The sequence below is a fragment of the Musca autumnalis genome, unplaced genomic scaffold (assembly GCF_047663935.1).
Source record: "Musca autumnalis isolate F117 unplaced genomic scaffold, ASM4766393v1 scaffold_3, whole genome shotgun sequence".
Classification (NCBI taxonomy): domain Eukaryota; kingdom Metazoa; phylum Arthropoda; class Insecta; order Diptera; family Muscidae; genus Musca; species Musca autumnalis.
In genome coordinates, this window is record NW_027411866.1 from 34789368 (window position 1) to 34798630 (window position 9263).

Below are 9263 nucleotides of genomic sequence, written 5' to 3' on the forward strand. Positions count from 1 at the left end.
CCTATTTGGTAGTGGGATTCGAATGATTACTATTTTTCTTAATTTTTTGAAATTTGTCAATATAATTTTTCCGAAAATTTTGCATTTTAGGCGAAGATCATTTTCAGTATTAATTAATTATTAATTTTTTAATCAATTTCTCATTGGATTCGACCTTGATGATCAATAATGCAAGTGAAAAAGGAAGGCCGACGATTCGAACCTACACACCTATGTACACCTTTGGTAAAGGCTCCTCAGACATATCGGATGTGGGACAGCTTCGCTATCATCTAACTTTTCCTCTTTCAAATGAAATTTGTTTTTTACAACGCTGAATATTTTCTCAATCATTATATGGCTTTCATGACATACGCTCAGCGTAGTCTTTGAAATTTTTCTTTTATACTAGGGTGAAACATTTGTTATTTTACCAAAAAATTTAAAAAATATTTTTTTAACATTTGTGTTGTTGTTTTATTTAGGAATTTATCTTAAACATCGTAAAACAGAGTTATTTTTAGATTTTGAAAATGGATTAGCAATTACTGTACCAGCCGGACAATAAACTAACTAAGCTGATGATCAAATAACTACAGCTCGGGATTTATATGACTGACCATCCGAGCCAAATAACCTACCAAATATTAAAGGGATTTTTTGCCAGAAGATTATTATTTAGATACGAAAGAAGATTTGATTATGAAAAACGTAATGTTTAAACATATCGTGGGCAAAAAAATACCCACTAATGCTGGTACACCAATTTCTAAACCATTCTTAAAATCGCAAAATAAAGATGTTTACGATAAATTCCTAAATAAAACAGCAACACAAAAGTACATAAATGAAACGTATTATGTTGACAAATTTAAAAAAGTTTAAAAAAATTGTTATTACTCGAATCCCACTACCAAGTAGTATTTAAAATTCTTGTAATTGATCGTAGTTTTATACAAAAAATTTGCAAGAAAATCGAAGGGGCAATCATTGTTAAAAATTTATTTTAAATACTAAATCGCGAAAAATGAATTCTTTCCTATTTTTTATTAACTAGGTGATAAAACAACAAAATATACTAAAAAAGATTTCTTTCAAATTGGGCCAATATTAAAGAAGTTATGAGTATTTCTTTGCATATAGTTTTCATAGAATTCGACCTTTTCAAGGCGCGAAATCCCTGGAGCCGTTGGTCGAAAAAATCAGAAAATAAACTGAAATGTTTTGTTGATGATCAGCATCACTACAGCAAAAAATAAAGGAAATAAAAAACCTCTTATTGAAAAATTGTCCGATTTCACTCAGAAATCCTCATATGTACTTCTAATTTTTCTACTCTTATTTAAAAACATTATATTGTCCAAGTTAGAACTCAAAAGTCTAGTACGTTTTTCGTTGTGAATATTTCCATATGTGGAAAAATCTCCCGCTCGTTGCTGAACTGACGGGTATAGCCATAAATTTACTGGCTAATTGTTTTAAATATTTTAGATTACTCGTAGACATCAGTCTGGCTAGATACGGCAGTCGATAATATGTATCAATTTCTGTATCAATTGGAGACTTTTTCATTTTTCGTCTTTTTGCCATTTTGATCCAAAAACTCTGAAAATTCTTGTAAATTTGGGATTATAATTTCCTGCTCATCATTAGAAAACTCTATGTTCTCACTTTGTATATCAAAAGTTTTTTAGACCAAAGGGCAAAGATGTGCATAGTAGGGTACTTTATGAAAACCCAATAGAGGTTCAAGCAAACTTTGAGTCAGATATACGATCCAACTCATTCTTTTGTAGGAAAATACTCTTAATCTCATTCTGGGCTTGGTATATGCTCTCAAGCAACGTGTTCTTATATCTTGTTTTAACATTTTCGACAATTTATTGTTTAGCTCCGAGTGTTTAAAATATCTAACAATGTTTCTTGGGCAGTCAATCAGTTTTCTCAATTCGGGAAGAGGATGTTTTTCAATAACATCATCCATAACAAATAATACAGTCAGATAAACATCTGATTTGCAAAGAGAGTATATTGGGTAGTTTTTTTGTTTGCTTATCTCATGAACAAAACAAATTGCATACAAACATCATATTTTTTAATCATACTCTGGCCTCTCCATATCAAAACGGCGTTAAGTATCACACGGTTTTATATCCTTGTTCGATTTTCGTGTTTCATATGGTATCTTGCACGACTTCTAAAGGGAGACCAAAAATTTTGCACGATCGTGTCACATAGTGCAGATCGTGTTTAGTCGTGTCGTTCAAAACCGTGTCGAACAAAAAAACACGATCACGCACGGCAAAAAAATTATTCCGGCACGACACGCACAAACACGGCGTTTTTCGAGAAGGCACGAACACGCACTACTCACGGCACGACACGCGCCCACCTCTACTACCAACCCTTGTCCCGCCTGGGATGTTTGTGGAACAATTATACCAACCAAATAGATTAAGGTGTTACCACCTGTGAGCCAAAATATCCAAAAAACGTAGATAACGTAGATGAACTTCAAGTCTCGATTTTCACCCTAGACATATGCTCTAGTGGACTTTTTTACCCAATTCAATAAGAAACGCGACGCGCCTTTTAAGATTTTTTTCGTTCCATAAAAATCGCCCCGGCCTAGTAAGCAAGCCCCAAAGGCCGTCTATGATAGTCCATATTTATATTAGGCAATTTTCCTTGCGGCAATTGTCAGTTTGGAGGAGAGAGAGGTGAGGCATATGGTAACCCCTTGCCAAACTGACAATTGCCCCAAGGAAAATTGCCTGATGTAAATATGGACTTACAGAAAGTAGCTTAACCTACACTTATTTTTGGAGCAATATAAATTGCTATATTTCTTTGTTGAGAGTTTCTGTTACAAGTTACATTCACTTCAGAAGGAATTTGTAGCAAAACCCTTTAACAGAGCTCATATGAGGAGTCATCGTCGTTCTTTAAAAAAAATGAACAGGAGTACCGTTCTATGGGGCTGTATCGAGAAATTTCTGGAAGAAAGATACCAAATTTCAACAATTTCGGTTGAATAATGAGGCACCAGCTAATTAATTACCGAAAACCGGAGGGTACTATTCTATAAGGTCATATATGAAGTCGTGAACCTATAGTGAACAATTTCTGATAGAAAGTTTTCTATGGGATATTTAGACCACAACCTTCAAAATACCGACAATCCGGAGATACCGTTCTATGGGGGCTATATGGAAACGTGCACCTATACCGACAATTGTCTGTTGCAATGTTGTACACCCCCAACGAAGAATAAATAACAAATTTCATCAGTTCGGAAGGATATTGAGGCCACAACCTTCAAAATTCCGAAAAACGGGAGGTACCGTAATGGGGCTGCATGAAGGCGTAGAAGGTTGCATAACCCCAACCAAGACTTAATACATAATTTTAGCCATTTCGGTGGGATATTGGGGCCACAATATGACTAAAAACGTCAAAGTACCTGAAATCGGGTGGTACCGTTATATGGGGGCTATACCGAAACGTGGACCATCATCGAACTTGACCTGCCTGCAAACAAAAGACACAGCGTCCTATCTCCACTGCTAGAGTGATTACCACAGACAGACGGACGGACATGCATAGATCGACTCAGAATTTTACCCTGACCCAGAATAATCGCTCATGATTACTTCAATACTAGGAATAATAGAAACTTATGTACCAAATTATAAAGGTCTTCTTAAATATTGCCAGCTGTATCTGGATTTCAACAAACAGACGGATGGACATGGTTATTCGAGTATCTACTTAGAATTGTATGCTGATCATGTGTATACTTTTTAGGGTTTCCGACGAACATTTTGATGTGTTACAAACGGAATGACAAATTTATTTATACCCTCCATATTATGGTTTCGATTTTAACGAAAAATGGATACATTAAATTTGTAAAAAAAAACAAGTGAAAAGAGTTTCCCGAAGGAGTGGGGTTCCCGAAGGAGTGGGGTTCCCGAAGGAGTGGGCCGATATAACCCATCTTCGAGCTTAAATTAAGTTTGGACAAAATATTACTGTATGGAACATTTGTTCCATACACCGAACCAAGAAAAGATCCCCAATTCTCTCTGTTTCTCGCTTCGCTTTTTGGAATACCGCGCCTTTTCATTTCTTCATCCACTTGTAGGCTCCATCCAAGCATAGGCCTCCCGATTCTGAGTGCACCGCCATGTGGCATGTATTCATACGCCTTTTTAGCGGGTTCATCATCGTTCATTCTTATGATATGGCCTATCCAACGCAATCGTTGCATCTCGATACGTTTAACTATATTCATGTCTTTGTATAACTTATATAGCTCGTGGTTGGCCAATACAATTCTTCTTCTTATTTCACAACTGATGTTGTTTGTTGTGTTTATGGCAGTGCTGAGGTAGACGAAGTCTTTAACTACCTCAAAATTATAGGTACCAACTTCCACAGTTGGTCCGAGCTCTATGGACGCTTTGCACGTCGACACCATCAATTTGGTCTTTTCGCCGTTTACCGCCAGACCCACTTTCGCAGATTCTGCTTCGACCTTCCTAAAGGTATCAGTTACTTCCTCTACTGATCGTCCCATGATGTCTATGTCATCAGCATAGGCAAGTAACATGTGGCTATTGGTGTAAATTGTGCCATTTCTTTTGACATTTGTATCTCGTATTACCTTTTCCAGCAAAATGTTGAATAGGTCACACGAAAGGCTGTCTCCTTGTCTGAAACCTCTTTTGGTACTGAACTGTTCGGAGAGGTTCTTTCCAATTTTAACTGATGACCTAGTGTCAGTTAAAGCCATCTTACAAAGCCGGATGAGCTTTGCGGGGATATCAAATTCAGACATTGCATGGAAAACCTTTGATCGGAGGGGACTGTCGAAAACTGCTTTACAATCGACAAAAAGGTGATATCTGTCGATCTGCATCTCTTGGGTCATCTCAAGGATTTGCCGCAGTGTAAATATCTGATCAATGGTGGACTTGCCAGGTCTAAAGCCACATTGATATGGTCCAATTATTTCGTTGCACCCTGACACTATCTTATAGGCAATAGGGAGAAGACCTGTGTCCCTATAGTTGGAGCATACAGTCTTATCTCCTTTCTTGTGGACGGGACACAGGATGCTCAGGTTCCAATCGTCGGGTACGCGTTCTTCCTGCCAGATGGGTCTAACTAGCTGATGCATACACCTTATCAGCGCGTCGCCTCCGGTTTTAACGAATGCCAAATTTTGGACACATCGCGCCATAGGAGTTTTTTACACCTTTCGGCTCATTTTCTCAGAAAGTTTGGACTTGCCCCAGAAAAAACTTATACCGTGGTAACGGGGGCAGCGAATACAAGTTGCTAACAAAAATCAAAGCAATTTGAGAGCAGCTCTTAAACTGCACTTTTTCCAAATTTTGTGTGGGAGGTACGTACCCAAAGGAGTGGACCGATATAGTCTGTATGTAAACATAATCTATGTCAACCGGACCAAAATTTTGAAAGTTCATGTTAGCGAAAATATCTTATTTAGCAAAGATGTAAACCTTATTTTAGACTTATTCTACTGATGAAATAATTTTCATTACTATTTTTTAATTCAAATGCTATTTTCTATAAGACCTCTTGGCCAATTTTATCTTGTTTTTAGAACTTTTTTGACAATATGTCACAGTTAATATTTGGTCAAAACAATGAATATATTAATAATCCCATATATTTTTGGGCGTATCATCTGTCAAATAATTCACAACAACAGTGAACGTTATGAAATTCAGTGATATCACTTCGGTAAGACCAAAAGAAAGCGAATACAACGGAAAATAAATTCTGGATCTTCTCATAAATTGATCAGGAACAAGAGAAACTCCGGAATCCAGTCTTATCTTCTTTTAAAATGAAATTATGTCGCCCAATCCAAGGTCTATACATGTATACATTCTTTTAGCAAAAATCCATAAACACAATTTTTCCCAATCTACATTTTTTATACTCCTTTAGCCAAAATGTGCCTCATCGAAATAATGGCTTTAGGGCCAGAAAACTTGGAGTCGACTTAGCTATGTCCGTTCGTCTGGGTAGCCGCCTGGAGAGCACAATAATTCTCAAACAGATCAACCAATTCGGTTCAAAATTTGGCCTTCGTGATATTTTGATCAACTTGGAAGATGTTCCATATCGATCTACTTTTTCGGCAAACTTCCGCAGAGTATTTCAAAAATTTCCAGCGAAGTGCAGTTTAAGACCTCTCTGAGGTCTTAAGCTGTTTAAGCTTAAGACCTCAATGGTCATGGCTTCACTTCCTTTATGCTAATAATTTAGTTATAAGTAAAAATATGAAATAATCGGGGCCCATATTACTACCGTACAAGTTTTTCAGAGGCAAGTCTATACTTCCACAGAAAATGGCCCGAAATCTGTAAAGAACACCTAAGGCAATTATGTGTAGTGGCTAGTGCGCACGACAACTTTCGAACCGGATACTGCGTTGGTCCAAACGTTGTTTATCGCAATATTTCAGCGAGCCTGATGTATACAAAATTCGAAGATGGTGCTTTTCGGTCTACTTTTTCAGGTATTTTCCCCCCAAATTTCAAGAATTTTAGCTAAAGTGGTATGCGCGAGTTTTCTTTAACGAAGCTACAGACTTGGTCCAAACTTTGGATTTAGTAATATTTTTTCCAAACTTAGTTTTTGCTCGAAAATGGGCCATGCTGTGGGACCTCCCTCCCAAACCTTCAAAATAGTTGTTTAAGTGCAGTTTAAGGTCTATTTGGGGATCTTTAGAAATTTTTACTAAAGGTATTCCTTGTGTTTAGAGCGGTATTATGTTTTTCGTGGCCAAGTCCATATTTCCTGGCATAAGAGTTAAAAGGTGAAAATTATACTGTGACGAACTGAAATGACTGGTGGGCGCAATATCTTTTAAAAGGAATGACTCCCAAAATAAAATCTATTCCCAAAATGAACTATGTCGGTCCGGTCCATTTCTCCATATCTCCATACTTCCTCCGCAATACTTGTGATCAATGATTCAAATCCATATTTTGTTTGCAAGTTCATACGTCCGAAAATGACTACAAATTTCTGAAAATCTCCTAATGCATAGTTTTTGGGTTTAAGGATTTTGGCTGTGTAGCCGCTTTTCGATCTGTCTATAGATAAATGTTGTAATTCACACAGGCTCAGGGTATATTCCTATCTGCAAAGTCGAGTGGTACTTGTTAAGATTTTGACGAAGAAGAACCTGTTTCCGATCAGTTTTTAGATTTCGTTTGTCGTCACAAGGTCCTTTACGGAAGGAGGAAAAATTAAAATTTCTAGAAATGTGCATCCACTGAAAGTACCTCCCAAAACACAATTGCTGTGAGTTTCTATGAGGTTTTCACCTGGTTTTATTCAAAGAGTAATCGACAGAAAAATCCATGAAGATGAAATTCATTTTAATTTTGAAATATTGGAAATAATATGTAATAAATCAATATATATAAAGTAGAAAAATGTTTGTACGTCTGTTTGTTTGAAGTTTATGGACTTAAAAACCGCTGAACCGATCTTCCTGAAATTTTCAGAGTACATCACCACATGGCATAAAAGTAACATAGGCTATAAAAATTTCTGAAATTCCGCGTTGATCAGGAGATACAGCATCAGAATGGGAGGTACGTCCAAAAAATTTAGGTTTTTATGCAAATATCTATAGAATGGTAACAGATAATGCCTCCAATTTTTGGATGTGTGAAGGAATTTGGTCTAAATTTGCCAAATTACATTGAAATCGGTTGAGATTTGGATATAGCTCCCACATATATTTTCGTCCGATTTCATGTATTTGATGCACCAACACGCTTAATATACCCGATTTTAATGAAAGATGCAATGAGTGACGAAAATTGGCCTACAAATAAATTTGTCAAAATATATTTTACCTTATTTGGGGTAGCGAAGCGCACCGGGTTCAGCTAGTAAAATATAAACATTGACATCAAGCTCAAAAATCTTGACTTTATTAACATTCGATAGGTCGAACAAAATATAAAAATTCGACAGAAAATCCAATTTGAATTTGTAATTGTTATGAATTTCAAAATAGTTCATTATAAAAACGTGTTAGAAAAAATGTACAAACACTTAAAACCACAAAGATTAAGCAACGGTTTTACCTTTTATTGTTGAACTGCTCTTATAGACAATTTCAAAAAAAAAAAAAATGGCAAAAATGTTTTTCTGGATGCTGTTTATAAGCTTTAAATTCCGATTAAACGCTTAAACAACACCTTCATTATTTTTATATTTTCAAATATGTTGGACAATAAGTACACTAATGTAGTTAAATATTTCTCAGTAATGCTTCCAACTACTTTACATATTTCTTGAACAATTTAAAACAGTTTAAAATTTTGCTCAAAAATTAAAAAAATGTGTAACATAAGCTAATATCCTATGGGAACTAAAATCATTTCGGGCCCCCCCCTGGCTACGTCGGTGAATCTTACAAAGTCGAGGATGGTTATAGCAAATGTAGAAAAGAGTCTGGTTGCCGTTTATCAACATTTTTTTCATAAAAAAAAACGATTTTCATATTTTGAGTTTTGAGCAACTTTAGGCCTATGTTTCCCCTCTGTGCGAAGTGTAGATATACCCTCATTAACCTTAAGGCTGAGGGTATTAAAAAAATAATCCCACAAAAACATATGAAGATCGGATCGTCCGTTTTTATTCCCTCCACCATAGGATGGGGGTATATTAAGTTTGTCACTACGTTTGTAACTACTCGAAATAATCATTGTAGACCCCACAAACTATATATATTCTTGATCAGCGTGCAATTCTACATCGATATAGCCATGTCCGTCCGTCTGTGGAAATCACTCTAGCGTCCGAACGGATTGACGTAGGTTGATGAAATTTTGGGAAAATATGTTATATTTACGTAGGACTTTTGGTATTGAAAGCGGGCTATGTGGGTCCACGCTTTCATATAGCCCCCATAAAAATGACGCGTGACGCGTCGTCGTTTTAACGAATTTTTAAGATATTTGGCCCATTTTACCACCGAATTGTTTGTAATTTGGTACTTTGTGTCAACAGAGGCCAACAAATATTCCTACCAAAGTTGGGTTATATAGGTCCACGTTTTGGTATAGCCCCCATATAAGGCCCCATATTTAGTACGCGTCATGTTAATATATTTTGAATGTATTAGACCGATTTGACCACAGAATTGGTTGTAATTTGGTATTTTGTGTCTTTAGAGGCCAGAAAACATTCCTACCAAAGTTGGGTTGTATAGGTCCACG